Source organism: Acanthaster planci, linkage group LG15 (assembly GCF_054643075.1).
Source record: "Acanthaster planci isolate LZ-2023a linkage group LG15, COTS_SCS, whole genome shotgun sequence".
NCBI classification, from domain to species: domain Eukaryota; kingdom Metazoa; phylum Echinodermata; class Asteroidea; order Valvatida; family Acanthasteridae; genus Acanthaster; species Acanthaster planci.
The window spans coordinates 14551582-14568173 of NC_141791.1; the positions used below are offsets into that span (position 1 = coordinate 14551582).

Below are 16592 nucleotides of genomic sequence, written 5' to 3' on the forward strand. Positions count from 1 at the left end.
CTTACAGCATGCAGGAACATCCTCCTTCCACGCCTTCTCTTATAAAGGTCTTGTTTCTCGAACAACATTGGGCTAAATCGAAAATGTGTTTCTTTCGTCCTTGCGATTATAAGCACAATCACCGTTATAAGAGGCATGGAAAAACAAATCTTCACCTCATATGATGCTCGTTGATGCTCTTTTACTGAACTCGTTGTATTGAAATTGGCTTTAGAATGTACCCAAGTCGGCAAATGTTGTTGAGGAAAGTGAGGTCAGGCGAGAAGAGAGACAACATTTGTTCGCTGATAGAACGATTCTGCATTGATTTTGAGATATTAAATTTCGACACGAATGGCGATCTAAATAAAAGCAACGACAGAGGAGAATAAAAACAGTTTAAGCCAAATGAATGCAGGATTTTGAAATACAATCAACTCTCATTATAAAAGGTTTGCAGGGACCAGACAAATTACTTGGTAATACCAGGACCCTGTATAAAAGAGTGGGAAAACTAAGAAAACACATTAAGTCAAGAATTTGAGATTCTCAGAATGTACTCCTCGCAACAGCATTTTATTGTAGCAGTGCTCTTTATACCGAGAACAAATGTTCTCTTGGAAATGCAAAATTCAATTTTAATAACGTTTTCAAGTCCCAAGACAAAAATTTCATTATAATTAAATCCATTAGGTGCATCATGGATCAACAAAATATTCTTTTCTGGAAGGGGTTATTTGCCTCTCGACCCTGTGCTTTCAAGTTTCATACAAGCGTGCCTTGGAATGCGCTGGTGACGTCACGTTTGTCAGTAGCGCGTGGCGGGATCTCACCGTAACGAGGTGTAACACGTGCGTGTACCGCATTCTGTCGGGGTCGCGTGCCCTACGCTAAAGCCTTTCTTATTATTACTACATAGGTTTCCAAATTGACACATGCAGAGGTCATGCCAATACATTGCCATTTGGGTATACTAACCTCGTATTCCAACATTATCCCTAGGAGGTTTAAGGGACCATCTAAATAGCCCTGGCCATGATATTTCGACTTTTGCATTTTGTAACCAACCGTTGCAAAAATTATCCTCTAATTTGCAGTTGTACTCTAAGACGATTTGAGAAAACTATAACACACCAAAACAGTTCAATGGGGCGTTTTAATGTTCCACTCTGGCCTTAGCCTTATGAAATTCAACAATGAAATAGGTCACACTGATGAAATAATTGGATCTTACAAATGTTACAACTGAGCAAAAGTGTTGTCATGTATTAATGAGAGAAAGGCAAGAAATTTATATTTCTATTGTATTCCTTTTTGATCTGTATTGGATTTAAAATACAATGAAAAAAATTAACCCCAATCTTTCCTTGTCTAAAAATAAGACCTGTAGCAAAAGAGCACATCTCGCGCTTGTCCACAACCGCAAAGCTATTTGGTTATTTTGAGAAGAATTATGAGAAGATAATTAATGATTCATAAAAAAGGGATCAACATTACGGTAGTAACTACAGGAGGATTTGGTCATGAATGAACGTTTCCATGGAAACACAGATATATGTTCTGTAGAAAAAAGCATTCAATCTGACAGTTTGGCGATAATTATATTTTTGATGTCCCTGAGGTATAGATAATGACTTTTATTACTGGAAAGTGCAAGCTCAAGCTTTCCGATGAATGGTAATGAGCGATCTACTTGGATGGTGTGTTACCAAAACAGAAGGCAGTCAGACTTCCTCAAAAGGTTAAATGCGCTTATGGTTTTGCACTGTAGGCAAAAACATGAAGTAATAATGGTCGGCATTTTGAAATTAATGAAGCTACAACTGACAGTCAGTTTGAGCGAAATTTGCACATTCCGGAGGAATTGTTGTTGGCAATTGATATTTTCATGTTAGCCACAAGGGCAAGAAGTTGAACATCAGTTACAACACCACATTAAGGCATTTTTTAAACACCACCATTTGTCAGCGACATTAACCTGCCGTAGATAACTAAACGTGTATGAGAAAAAACACAGCTTTTTACATCACACCTGATGCACCGGGCAGCGATATTAAACTCCTTTTTCTTACAAAAAGAAGTTTTTGAAGCTGTTTTTGAAGACCTACCACGTCACCCTGTACAAAATAGAGGAAAGGGATGGATCCGAAAATTGCGAGGCGAAATGTTAGTTCAGGGAAGTCACGGAGGCTGTTTGCAGCGAGTAAACTGTTCACGAGAGAATCTGGGGATTTTAATTTCGATCAGTGTTGGGAACTCTGGCAGATTCCACTTGACAAATTAAGCTTCGTCACGCTAGGCAAATAAACACAAGTATCTTGTTCCTTCGCTTCGTACAAGCGCTTGTCTTGTCACGCCTTGGAAGTTCTCATTTATGTGTATCGTTTTACATGTATTCACCTTCGCTGTTATTAATACAGATCCAAAATATGAGTACAACGATTTGAAGCAGATTAGTTTAAATCAGTTATAGAGGTTTGTGAGGTCTAAGGTGCCCGAGTCCTATGCTCCATCAGAAATGTTTTTTAGTCTTGCTCTTGGCAAGGTAAAAAATCCGAAGTAACTTGGGCCGATTGGTCTTTTCGGTAAGATAAGAATTTAAGCTGAATTAAACTCTTGACGTGAAACCAGGTCATTGATGCAGAGCCAGGATGATGACAATAGATAAAAAAAAATTCCGAGGTGTTACAAAATATTCCTAAATAGAACAGTACATGTATGAGCTGGTTTCTTCATGGCCTAATTTTATAATGCAATTTTAATTTTATGTCACTTAAACGAGAAGAGTGTTCCGTTCCTCTGAGGACCCCACTGGCTACGCACAAACCCCATGGTGGCTTGCTAGAGGGCGCCAAACAAAGTGGCGGCAGCATGGGAGGTAGCATGGTCATTTGACCATTTACTGCAGTGGCACAACGCTTGTCGACAGGTGGTACGCGCACGTTAAGAATGCGCATGTAAGTGCAATGCAACCGCAGCTGTGGCGTCTAATTGGATAAGTTCTGCCTGTAGCACTGAAATACATGGTACTCTGTACACGTGTATAACCACAAGTAAATCTTGCAAAATACCGAACAGAAGATGAAAGGCAAATGTACATGACCAGAAATAATTTAAGAAAACAACGGAGACCAAGGAAGCATTCCGGTGCTTGATATACAACAAAGAGCAGAGCATTACAACTCAGATCTCAATTTATAGTTATGTACGGGTTTGCATGAAACTGAATTTTTGACAGTAAGTGATTGAAGCAGGTCTGTCTGAAAATAATTAGGCCTATGTGGTTTGGTTGTACGCACGAAGTTACGAGGCATTCATTGCACAGTGTGATCACTAGAGGGCGCATAACGCGAACGCACGCTTGACATATCGACGACATGCATGATAAGCACTAACGTGCGAACACGTAGGCCTTTGTACCTACGAACAAAGTTCCTCAGTCGTTGGTTTGGTTGCTGAAGTTGTATTTGGACCCAAATCATGCTGTGGGTGGGTTTTCGAAGTGAATTTCGTCGAAGTGAGTATTGTACGCATGTACATGCAGTGTCAAGTTGAATTTATGTTGTTACGTCCCAACTTACTTGCACAAGAACTCCAAGTGACTTGCATGCGACTTCTTTTCCTTTATGTTCTCGTATCGGCGCTGTACTTTTTCGAATGCAGCCCAGGTCAGTTATGTCAAATCGGGGTAGACCTACATTAACATTAAAAACCCCTCTTTCTCAGTCTTTTCCACAAGGGCCGTCAAAACTAATGCATAACAATTAACATCATATTTTGTTACATTTTCTGACCTGTGGTTTTAAGACCATGTGACTTCTTTTAGTGAAGTTTTACTCACCACCCCATGACCTCATTCTCCTGAAGAAATAGACGTAAACACCTTGAGTTGTGCAAGTAGGCTGGTCCCAACTGCCTCTGCTTAACTCGGGACCCTCGTGGTCTGAGTAATTTGAACACTACCATTAGTACAATTTTTACAAAAAGCCTTCTTGCACATTTGGAAATGGTCGGGCGATAGCCTAGGCCTAGGACTAGAGAGTCCATGTACCATTCATAGGCTTTTGCTTCTATTCAATAATTTCACTCAAAATGGCCCCTGCGTTGTCTATACCCAAATCAAAATCCTCAGAATTCACCTCCAAAATGGTCCTGAAACTGTCTAATATATGTACCTACTTCAGCTTGCAGAACTCTAAGTCATCTTTCCATGTGACGTGGACATGTTGGAGTTCAACAACTTTTTATGGGTTAGTAACGCTATGGTAATGACAGGTTTTTGAATGCAGCCCAGTTATCAAATCAAAGAGAGAGGACACAGATCGGGACCAACAAGAGCATTTCCAATTTAAACAGGAAAGTTCTCTTTTCTTCCCATAATTATGTGAGCCCAAGGGCTTTTTATAGTTTGGTAATACTGTGGGTTTTGAAAGTTACATCAAATTGGGGTATTATTACATTTAAAAAATTCCGCTTTCTTAATGGAATCTTCCCCAAAGAGCCAACTGAATTTATGCATTTCCCGTAAATCATTCAGACCTATGGTCGAAAGACCATGCGACTGACTGTTTCTTTGAAAAAAATCAGAGCTTTTACTCAACACTCATTTTCTAGACACAAATGACCCAAGCACATCGCCCATTCCGCTTGCATCACACAGTGCGTGTGTGTTGGGTTGATGGGAGATCACAACCTTGACTCCATGGGCTGCATGCACATTTGCGAAGATTACACAAGGCATAGTGGGAACCAACCATTGATCTCCATGAACCAATATGGTGTGGTAAAATCATACCTATGGGCATGAGGTTTCGGCCAACCATTGAACATCAGTTTAACCGTTTTTTGGAAGCAGGGATAAAATCTTGTTTTCATTGTGCAATCATCCTGTACTACTGTAAACAAACAGGTTTTAAGTCTGATTTCATGTATGAAACCACATACCTGTATCAAAGTGTGGATCCCTTCCTTTCACAGCTTTACAGTGCAGCATGCAGCACACCTGCCAAGACACACACAGGGAGAACAAGATTCCATTCCCCCTGCTTCCCAAAATGGTAGAGCCAATAGAGGTCGGCCATTGACCCGACAAATGTGCACTGCGTGATGCACGCTGCGTGTGCGATCTGTTTGGGTCATTTTTTTTTTTCCGTTAGGAAAATGAGAAGGTGTTGAGTTAAAGCTCAAATTTTTTTCACGAAATAGACAGTCACATAGGTCAGAGGATTTTAAAAAGATATGCACCAGTTTTGATGGTTTGTTAGGGGAAGACTTGATTGAGAAAGTGGAATTTTTACATGTAAATGTGCCCCGATCTGACATAACTCCTCTGCATTCAAAACCCACTACATTATGAATCCATAAGAAGCCATTGGGCTCCAAATCACATGGAGAAGTGACTTGGAGTTCTGCAGCTTATGCACTCACCTCGGGATTCAGTGGAAATCGGATATTCCAATGATGGTGGTAAGATTTACTCACATAATTAGTGGAAGAAAAGATAAATTTCCCATTGAAATCGAAAATGCTCTTGTTGGCAGAGCTGGAAGTTACCATCTCTTTCATGTTGTGATTCAAACTGGATGCTAATGTACCTGGAGATGACATCACAATGCGCTAGCTGAGCTAATGGACCATTCACAATGAGCATGTGGTGTCTGTGTGCACACGCACATATCCACAACTGTTTTCCCGTGCAGAGCAATTTTCACTAGCTGTGACTACATTGAGTTGTAGACTGGTGGATTCATTTTATGTGGTAGTTAGTGCAAATTGTAGAAAGCACACCATAAAAATTTTTGACACATGTATGAATGGATAAAATATTTAAAAAAAACTAGCCATTCAAGACCTGATACTTGGGATGTTTGTAGAATTAGTACAGTCCTGTATTTACCCACCGTGATCTACAGAAGTTACAGACATGGCCTTACGCTTCTTCCACAGATAGTACTTATTCTTAGGTTTTTCTCTAGCTTACATAAATTGTCATCAATGAAAAAAACAAGCCTTGGAGTGAAAGTTGTTATAAATTGCGTGGTATCCAGACGAGGAACTCAAGCTGTCATTTCATATTTTTGGTCATGATATGTTTGCTTCCCTCTTTTATCACAGGCATAAGAGCAACCATCAAGATGAAGTACATGTAGATGGTATTTATGTTTGGTCACATCAAGGAGGTTGTTAAGGGAGTTGTGGAGTTGCTGACATGCAAAAAGTCTACTGCAATCTCGTCTTGATCCGGAGGGGAAGGTCAAATGTCAGGATGAATTCTTCAGAGATTTCTTGATGGTAAGCCACTGTTCAAATTTTTACAAAACCTGTTTTGCTTTGTAGCAGAAGCGTTTTAAATTTCCGTTTAGGCCATTAATAGGATAATGCAGATCTATGTGTTTAAAGGTGTAATGGACCAGGTCAAAAATTGCTTTGCACCAGATGCATCACAGGTTTGTTCAGCATAAAGAATTACATGTAATTACACTACCAATATCATTAATTCATTTCAAGACAACCACAGGAAGGGGCTTTATTCTTGCCCCATCCTAACCCCAGTGTCCTTCAACATGCCCCACATTTCTTTCATTGCAAACTTTAGCCCTTATTCTCAGCACTGGTAAGCTACTGTTCAAATTTTTACAAAACCTGTTTTGCTTTGTAGCAGAAGCATTTTAAATTTCCGTTTAGCCCGTCTAGTATTCCAACAGAGTATGCCCAAAATGAAATACGTCTGAGGATATTCAGAAGCACTTGCTATGTCTGTCCTGTTGGTGCAGCATGTGCTTTGTTCGCAAATGACCCATTGGCTGATTTTCAGAAGCAACGTGTAGATTGCGATAAGCTGCAGGATAATGCAGATCTATGTATTGAAAGGCCATAAGTTGGCATTTGTTCAATGGGGACAAAAGACAAATTAGGAATGGTAACATTTCAAGGGCAGATCCAGAAATTGGAATTATTACCATTAGTTAAAGCCATTTAATCTCTACCTTACACCAAAATACGACCCCTACAGGGCTTATGCTTTTTAGGGGGTCATCCAAGCTTTAGAAGTATTAGGCCCCTATTGTAAACAAACCACCCCTGTCCGCGTCCAGATCCATACCTACGTTCCAAATTGCATTTTGGTGAAGACCAATGTTTGTTTTATACATGTAGTCCGTGGTTGTAAATCACAGGCAAGGTGGCAGATAATTATTTCCAATTGGTCACGATCTCCCTGCTTTTGGATAATGAAGACTAGCATGTCTATCCAGACCATTACCGTTGAGGAGTGTACATGTATTTTGTGCAACTGAAGAGAAGTTACAAGGGTTTCTCTGTCTGAAATGTTGAGACTTAAGTTCTTACAACCACAATCAATGCCTTCGTCCTAAAGGGATATTTCCTCGCCAGTCCTCGGTGTACTAAGAAAGTGTTGGTTTCTAAGTTTACAATCCAACCTTGCATAAGACAACTGGGGAGACAAGGTGGCATAGTGGTTCTTTCCTCGCCTTCCACCTCTGCGGTCCCGAGTTCGGATCCCAGCTCGATCCACATGTGAATCAGGTTTTCAGTCCCTACCTGATTTCGTGATGATTTGCCCAGAATATTCCGCTGGGTTTTCCTCCCACCTCTAACTGCTTGTCATTGTCTCCTCTCTACAGGCTTCCGCAGGCTGGAGAGCTACAGTACTTAAGGTGCTTTTGAGGAATCTAAGAAATGATTAATAATAGTATTTTGTTTATTGTCAAACAGGAGGGCCAACAGAAGATGGATCATTCTGTATTAGACCGCTATCCAAGGTAGCATGATGTCAACACTACCATCTGGTGTCATCAAGGATGGCAAGTTATGAACAGGCAATCTTCATCCTATCCATCAAGGTAAATAAATAAGTCCCGACATGGATCACTAAAATACATGTAACCTAGAATTGTAACTTATAAAATGACAAATGAAATGGATGTTGCCAGAACAGCTGAATCAAGAAGCCATAGTTGTAGTTTGTAATAGGAAACCTTACCCCCTTGCCAAAAGCCGACTCCAAGAATTCCAGCCTTGCTTGGCCATGAAGGCCTCCTGCCAAACTGCAAATTCTCGGTTTGTGGCCCTGTGTGCTCTGCACGCTTGGAATTACACGGTGAAAAGGCTGATTGTTCGGTGGCATGTGGCTCTACTCACCGTTCCACATTCCCGTTGCCTCTTTTCAAAGTGGGGACTATTTTGAAGTTGGTGATTATGATGCAAATTCGGTCTTTTCATTTCTGGGCTACGTGCAAAGACCAATTACGACGAGAATAATAGCTGAAAAGGGGGCTGAGGATCTCAATTTTTACGGCGTGTCTAGGCACCTCCTGGCCTGGAGGGGTTGATGGGATGGTGGTTTGATGCATTGAAATAGCTTTCACATAAGGAGCTGTAACATTTTAATTGCACTGTACTGGTTGCATGGTTCCCCCGATGGGTACCAATTTGTTAGAAGTGGTCTAACAAATTTTGCCAAAATTCTAGTGCCCAAAACACTAGTGAGTGTTTTTTAAAAAGGCCTCAAATGAATTCTATACAAGGTGTCTTAAAAAAAGGAAACTGAGATTAATCTGTTTCTTGAATGTGATAAATTATTTTTGTAAATGGAAAACATAATTCATTGAACTTTCCATTACACCTGACTGAGCACAAAGTGGTGTAATGGACCGTGTAAAAAAGTGCTTTGCACCAGATGCATCGTAGGTTTGTTCAGCGTAAAGAATTACATGTAATTACACTACCAATATCATTAATTCATTTCAAGACAACCACAGGAAGTGGCTTTATTCTTGCCACAACCTAACCCCAGTATCCTTCAACATGCCCCACATTTCTTTCATCGCAAACTTCAGCCCTTGTTCTCGGCACTTTTAAATGGGTATCATGCATTTTGGAGATTCTAGCAAACATTGTGTAATTATATTAAACAAAGAAGCCATCTCTGGACAGTACGAATTTATTTTTTTATTTAGTTCATTTTTTCTTTACCCTGGGGAGACCTATCAGTGTCCAAGCACTGTTTTCCACACGTGCCCAGAAATTACAATCATTAAATATTCATTAATATTAGTTATGAATTACTCGCCAAATAATTAAAAAGTCTGATAGTACACAGCACTAAAAATAAAACACAAAAATATATAACTCACATATATAATTTAAAACAAAAAATGGACAGTGAGAAGTTAGCACAGGAACTAACAAAACATCAAAACAAAATATTTCAAAAACAGCAAGAACAAGGCTTACAAATAAATGCGATAATTGAGATCCTGTTAAATGGCACCCTCATCTATGAATTCAACATCAAAACAGCTATTTGGTGCTACGCCATTTCTGACTTGATCCACCAAACCACTGCATGCTCAGTCATCTGTGATGAAAATCTGGATTTCTTGGTGTCATACAAAAGAGAACGTCATAATGAAACTGATTATGGTTTCCATTTTACCAAAATAATGGAATCAAACAAATTCATCTTGCTTTCCTTTTTTGAGACAACCTGTATAGTATACGTGTCGTACATTTGTGCTAAATGCCCCCTTTAAAATAAACTGATCTTGTATTCCATATCCTCTTTACGATCCTGAACACTGAAACTGATCTATTTCAAAATACATGTATCAAAATTATTTGCTTTTTCCTTCCATGATCTTTGTGGTAACCTACAGTACAATCAGTGAGATGGGCCACCTGACAGTTGAATAGGCTGTGACAACTCTGACTGGTGGTGTTATTGCAGGTAGGAATTTCATTTCTTCATAAACAACACATCTTGTTATGTTGAACTGACTGACAGTGCATTTGGGAAACTGAACACAAGTGGTGCAGAAGCGTTGAGCACCACTCAAATTAGAACGCCAAGAAATTTCCTTTTTTATAGCTCCTTTATTAACCAGTGCTTTTATTCCTGATTTTTCGACAAAATGAAATTAGTTTATGATGATGTTAAAATAAGTTTGACTTTTTTTCTTGCCTTCAACCTCCGTCTTGGACAAATTGAAGAATAACCTTACAACTCAGGCTACAAAATAAAGATTATTTACTTTAGGTGACACTAATATGCAATGTATTTCTAGATAATCAAGGTTCGTGATTAACAACTCTAAGTCACATTTCTGTGCTGTCATGTAGTTGTAACATTTTGTTTACCACTGCAGTGTGAAAACATTCCATAGCTTAACCACATGTTATTGGGTGGTTTGAAAAATGCAGTGCACACATACAGTGTACAGGGGAATTTCAAGATTTTCAGTTTTCAAAAATCTTCAAAAATTCATCATTTCAATTAATGGACGTTTACACCCACATGAATTACTGTCTGGTGGCCACTGTAGCCTGACAGATAAAATCTATTGATGCCCGAGTGTTTCAGCCAAGACTGCAGCCTTGTAAAAAGAGCCCATATTGTGCGGTTTATATAACTGTTTTTTTGTTCACGAACCTGGCACAGTGTGCTGCTGACCTCTTTTCAATAGGGGCCAGAATAGGTGCGGGATTAGATTGGTGGAGCGGTTTTGTCCCTGGTGGTAATCCGCTCGCACTAAATGTCCAAAATCGTGGTGTACTGTTTCAAAACAAGGCTGGATTATCTCCACTATTGAGAGTGAAAAAATGTCGGTAATGGCCCGCCGCTCAGTCTTTTGTGCCGAGCACAGTCTTTTGTTACAAGGCCCAGCTCTTTTGTCTCAGTTTTGGGCTCCCGGCTTCGAGTATAAAGCGTATATGCTCAAAAACAGGTCTCCCGGCAGCAAGTGGTTAAATCACTCTGGTTTCACTAAACCCAGTCTCATTAGCTGTGCTATGTGAAGTGAGCCCTCATTTGGTGGCTCAAGAACCAGTATAAACCAGCTAATCCAAAAGAGCCTGAAACAAAACCCTTGATGGTGCACTTTTGGAACTCTTGGATATAAAATGTTTTATAATTTGTAACATTTCTCATTATGCACTTCTGAAAAACTCAACTTGGAAAAAGCCCATTGTAAAAAAACTGGAAAATTACCCAACCTTAAACAGAAATATCCTGCCAAAAACTGACCTATCACTTCTGAAAACTGTACTTGACTTTAGTGGTCTGGAATGCAGATAAAAAGTCACTGAAGTATACTTTATGTTAGTCTTCACCAGATAATATAAATAATAATAATCTGCATTTACCAAAAATTTGGATGTTTAATTTAAAGGATCCAGGAGATGAATTTTTCTTAGAATCACTTTTTGTGAATTTCTGTACTCTTCTTCCATGTATGAAGACTATTTTATATCTTTTTTGAGTTACATGAATTGAAGAGTGCACTTTTTCAAACTTTAACAATTGACCAAGCATTTCTGGACAGGTGAGGGCGCTTTTGCTTTGATGTAAATCCAGGAAGACATGGTTCACGTTGCATGTTTTTATGTTGAAATTGTGAACCCCAAATTTGCTATCTTGCAACATTTCTTTGAAAAGGATTTTTGCTGCATTATTGCCATATACTTACGCAGCAATAACTTGCCAAAGAAAATGAAATCTGCCGTAGCAGGGGTTGAATAAATCTAGAAATTTTCTCTGCACAGATTGGTGCAACATTGAGATTCAGTGCCTTGGATGGCATCATACATGTAGTTCTGCACATGAATGTGCAAATGTGCATTAGCATAAAAACCAAAAAGCATCAGAATATGGGTAAAAAATGCAAAACAAAAATTTAAAGTAAGGTTAATTGAAACCCAAAGATGCAATTGCACTGGGTTTTAGTAAAATTTATAAAAATATTTCTTTTTCCTGGTTCCTTTAAGGTGTACTGACGTCAGGTCAACTCAATGGAATCTAGAACCCATGGACTGCAGGTAGATCAATCTTTGCATCGTTGTACAATCACATCTTCATGTTAACAGAGGGAATGATAACGTTTATGAACAAGATACAAAATATTACTTAAAGAAGACAAAAGTAAAATTCCCACATGGGTGTTTCTTGGGGTAGTTCCTGTTACAAATCATTTTCCCAAAAATTATCAAATGTGATAGGACAACCTGGGTGACCTTTTACTTTCAGGCTCTATAACTGTCTGTGGAATGTGTAACCATTTAAATTCTTACACAAACGTTTACATGCAAATGATTTGTAAGTCAGTGCTGTTCCACAGATTTTGTCCAAACCGGGCTCCACTTCTTTTGTATTATTAAAATACTAGCTAACAAACATGTGACATAAGTACCTGTATGCTCTACACGCTGACAATGGCTCATTTATTTCACTCACTGGTCCTTAATTTGAAACTTGACACGTTTCCCTTTGGCACCTGACTCTCTGAAGCAACTATCTAATGCTCAGGTACATGTAGGTGCTACTCCAGATACATGTCAAATGGGCCATGTAATTACTTGTGACCCACTCTGCAAAAAAGGGTAATAAGTCGTGCAATGCCAAAGTATGTTACGGCTTGTTCTATTTGGAGAGGGTAACATTTCCTCAAAAGTGTGATTTTGTGTTTTTTCTTTTAGTTTTACTACTTTCTATTTGTATTTCCAGAATTTGTGACTACAAACATGGATACTTGATGAATAAAGATAAAAAATTGATCTTTCAGTAGGGAATCCTACATGGCATAGTTTCCAAGCGCTACAATTCAAGAGCTTTTTCTCAAAAAGTGCTTTTATTGAATCTAAAATTGTGGATATGCAAATATCTATATATCCAGAATGCAACGCAGTACAGGAGTCATTCATGTATCAAATTGTAGTTTTTGACGTACAGAATCCAGTCATGTCAAAATCTTATCTGAATCTGGCGACTTATTACCCATTTTTGTAGAGCTGGTCACAATTGTAATTAGTTAAATAGTCATCAATAATGAAGTTTTTAATTGGAATCCGAGTTTTTTCAATTTTGTTCTAAACGATGTAATTACAAGAAAACAAACATGCAGCTATTTTGGCTTAGAAATAGTCATTTCAACCAGCTTGTGTCTAATTTTTTTAGAAAGGATGAAAAATGAATATTTTTTAAATACTTGTTTTCCTGTCGGCAGAGCTTACATTCATCTGCAGATTGTCTTGAACCATGGACCAAGACTAACGTACATATCAGCTGAGCTTGCAACTTTGAGCAAAGACTGAGTGCGTACATGTACATGTATTTGGCAGCAGAGCATACAAACGTGAAGCCATAATAGCCTGGGGGTCTTGGCAGGCCAAGAGCCCTGAGAAAATATTTTGGATTCTAGAAAATCTGTGATGCAATCTAAGACAATTTCTGGCCGCATTTGTCAGTTTGTTTAAGCAAAAGATCATTATTCTGAGCTGTGCAACCAAACAGAAGCTGCATTTTGAGCTTGTAATTTTTTTTAGCTCAAGAAGTCCCATATTGGAACATGAGAGTACCCCAAAATGCTTGAGGCCGACAATCAATATCTGGGTGTTGGCAGCCCTGGTATCAGTCCCACCCAAGCCCCACTCATGCTTTCGAATCTCAAAGGTCATTATTGAGTGGTGCCTTCACAATAAGTGAAAGTAACTTCCAAAGAAATTTGTTTATTCCCCTAAAAGCAAGAATTCTTGTAGGCTTCAAAGTTTGTTAAAAACCCCACCTGTACCATGTGCATATTTATTAATTTATTCTCTCACCTTTGTGTTTAATATCTTCTTGGCAGTGATTGATTTGCTGCAAGAATAGTTAACCAGATGAAGTAAATGGTTTCCAAATAAAGAGTTGGCTCTAATGGAGGTGGCCTGGTTGTCCAGTGGCAGCATCAACAGCCATCATTACTAAGTTTCAAAAACCATGCAAAGCCATCACAAGATCACCACAGGATGCTATTCTCAGTAATAATCACAAACCTTTCAAGGAATGCCCCTTCAAGTTCTCACGAATTTCCATGTTCATAATAACCATCCACATGTCTCACATGATTAAAATATGTTTATTTTGCTTTCAAACACGATTTCTGAGTCGTAAAAAGAGGAGTCAAATTTTCGCGCAAATTGAATTATTTTGCAGACTTTGTAAAATTTTCACATTTGAATATTTATGAAAATTGTAATCCACTTGCTTCATAGATGATTAAAATATGTTTGTTTTGCTTTTAGAATGTTTTCTGAGTGATTTAAAGAAAAGTCAAATTTTGGCCAAAATTTCATTTTTTGCAAGGCTAACCCCTTGCAGAATTGTAAAATTTTCACATTTGAATATTTATGAAAATATTAATCCACGTGCCTCATAGATGATTAAAATATGTTTGTTTTGCTTTCAGAATGCTTTCTGAGTGATTTAAAGAAAAGTCAAATTTTTGCCAAAATTTCATATTTTTGCAAGGCTAACCCCTTGCAGAATTTGTAAAAATTTTCACATTTGAATATTGATGAAAATTGTAATCCACATGTCTCAGAGATGATTAAAATACGTTTGTTTTGACTTCAGAATGCTTTCTGACTGATTTAAAGAAAAGTCAAATTTTGGCCAAAATTTCATTTTTTTGCAAGGCTAATCCCTTGCGGAATTTGTAAAAATTTTCACATTTGAATATTTATTGAAATTGTAATCCACATGCCTCATAGATGATCAAAATAAGTTTGTTTTGCTTTTAGAATGCTTTCTGAGTGATTTAAAGAAAAAGTCAAATTTTGGCCAAAATTTCATTTTTTTGCAAGGCTAACCCCTTGCAGAATTTGTAAAAATTTTCACATTTGAATATTTATGAAAATTGTAATCCACATGCCTCATAGATGATTAAAATACGTTTGTTTTGACTTCAGAATGCTTTCTGACTGATTTAAAGAAAAGTCAAATTTTGGCTAAAATTTCATTTTTTTGCAAGGCTAACCCCTTGCAGAATTTGTAAAAATTTTTACATTTGAATATTTATTGAAATTGTAATCCACATGATTCATAGATGATCAAAATATGTTTGTTTTGCTTTCATAATGCTTTCTGAGTGATTTAAAGAGAAGTCAAATTTTTGCCAAAATTTCATATTTTTGCAAGGCTAACCCCTTGCAGAATTTGTAAAAATTTTCACATTTGAATATTCATGAAAATTGTAATCCACATGCCTCTTAGATGATTAAAATATGTTTGTTTTGCTTTCACAATGCTTTCTGAGTGATTTAAAGAAAAGTCAAATTTAGGCCAAAATTTCATTTTTTTGCAAAGGCTAACCCCTTGCAGAATTTGTAAAAATTTTCACATTTGAATATTGATGAAAATTGTAATCCACATGTCTCAGAGATGATTAAAATACGTTTATTTTGACTTCAGAATGCTTTCTGACTGATTTAAAGAAAAGTCAAATTTTGGCCAAAATTTCATTTTTTTGCAAGGCTAACCCCTTGCAGAATTTGTAAAAATTTTCACATTTGAATATTGATGAAAATTGTAATCCACATGTCTCAGAGATGATTAAAATACGTTTATTTTGACTTCAGAATGCTTTCTGAGTGATTTAAAGAAAAGTCAAATTTTGGCCAAAATTTCATTTTTTTGCAAGGCTAACCCCTTGCAGAATTTGTAAAAATTTTCACATTTCAATATTCATGAAAATTTTAATCCACATGCCACATAGATGATTAAAATATGTTTGTTTTGCTTTCACAATGCTTTCTGAGTGATTTAAAGAAAAGTCAAATTTTGGCCAAAATTTCATTTTTTTGCAAGGCTAACCCCTTGCGGAATTTGTAAAAATTTTCACATTTGAATATTCATGAAAATTGTAATCCACATGTCTCAGAGATGATTAAAATACGTTTGTTTTGACTTCAGAATGCTTTCTGACTGATTTAAAGAAAAGTCAAATTTTGGCCAAAATTTCATTTTTTTGCAAGGCTAACCCCTTGCGGAATTTGTAAAAACTTTCACATTTGAATATTCATGAAAATTGTAATCCACATGCCTCATAGATGATCAAAATAGGTTTGTTTTGCTTTTAGAATGCTTTCTGAGTGATGCAAAGAAAAGTCAAATTTTGGCCAAAATTTCATTTTTTGCAAGGCTAACCCCTTGCGGAATTTGTAAAAATTTTCACATTTGAGTATTGATGAAAATTGTAATCCACATGTCTCAGAGATGATTAAAATACGTTTATTTTGACTTCAGAATGCTTTCTGACTGATTTAAAGAAAAGTCAAATTTTGGCCAAAATTTCATTTTTTTGCAAGGCTAAACCCCTTGCAGAATTTGTAAAAATTTTCACATTTGAATATTCATGAAAATTGTAATCCACATGCCACATAGATGATTAAAATATGTTTGTTTTGCTTTCACAATGCTTTCTGAGTGATTTAAAGAAAAGTCAAATTTTGGCCAAAATTTCATTTTTTTGCAAGGCTAACCCCTTGCGGAATTTGTAAAAATTTTCACATTTGAATATTAATGAAAATTGTAATCCACATGTCTCAGAGATGATTAAAATACGTTTGTTTTGACTTCAGAATGCTTTCTGAGTGATTTAAAGAGAAGTCAAATTTTGGCCAAAATTTCATTTTTTGCAAGGCTAACCCCTTGCGGAATTTGTAAAAATTTTCACATTTGAGTATTGATGAAAATTGTAATCCACATGTCTCAGAGATGATTAAAATACGTTTATTTTGACTTCAGAATGCTTTCTGACTGATTTAAAGAGAAGTCAATT

At 37.3% G+C, this 16592-nt stretch overlaps 1 long non-coding RNA gene across 7 annotated transcripts in view; it reads left to right on the forward strand.

Moving 5' to 3' along the window:
- The window catches only part of LOC110978848 (uncharacterized), a 72348-nt gene extending 55962 nt beyond the window's left edge, over positions 1–16386 (forward strand). Inside the window, exons 1-8 of one of the 7 annotated variants that reach the window (XR_015427843.1) lie at positions 3324–3496; positions 4164–4229; positions 6094–6270; positions 7714–7841; positions 9657–9727; positions 11764–11814; positions 12999–13086; positions 13620–16386. This is a non-coding gene — a long non-coding RNA (uncharacterized LOC110978848). Of the gene's footprint in view, positions 1–3130; positions 3497–3529; positions 3648–4163; positions 4230–6093; positions 6271–7713; positions 7842–9656; positions 9728–11763 lie in introns of those variants that run through there. The other 6 variants (XR_002598136.2, XR_002598135.2, XR_002598134.2 and 3 more) reach the window with 6 other exon arrangements.
- The last annotated feature ends 206 nt before the right edge of the window (positions 16387–16592 follow it).